This window comes from Alligator sinensis, unplaced genomic scaffold, assembly GCF_000455745.1.
Source record: "Alligator sinensis unplaced genomic scaffold, ASM45574v1 scaffold553_1, whole genome shotgun sequence".
Classification (NCBI taxonomy): domain Eukaryota; kingdom Metazoa; phylum Chordata; order Crocodylia; family Alligatoridae; genus Alligator; species Alligator sinensis.
Genome location: NW_005842389.1, coordinates 276,361 through 276,873, shown reverse-complemented (window position 1 = coordinate 276,873; position 513 = coordinate 276,361).

The following is a 513-nucleotide window of genomic DNA, read 5'->3' as shown; positions in this document are numbered from 1 at the left end:
TTGTGACCCCACCATTCATCCCTGCCTGTGGCAGGGGGTCAGGCTAGATGATCTGTTCAGGTCCCTCCTGACCCTAGCTACTATGAAAGTGGAACAAATTATTGTAACTCTTGTAACATCACAAAAAGCATTATTGTGCTCTTGCAACATCACAAAAAGTTGGTGTGCACATAATATCACCTTCCTTAAAAAACAGAACTACACAAACAATTCCCAGCTCTGTAAAACAGCATCTTTGATTCTGGACCCAAGTGTGAAGCCTGTTGCTGTAACATTAAATGTTGCATTAGTAGACATAACGGCACAGCCCAGATTACAAATGAAGTGACAAAGCAAAAAAAGCAGCTAAAAAAGTTTTAATTGCTCTGTATTGTGATGCCTAGCGTGTCCCACAAGTTGGGAAAACAAGTAACAGGTCATGGTCAATGAAAGAAATTGGCTAGAATAGTGCCCAGTGACCACTAAAAGATTAATTTAAACATTATGCCATGTGGCATAATGGCATATTAGGGA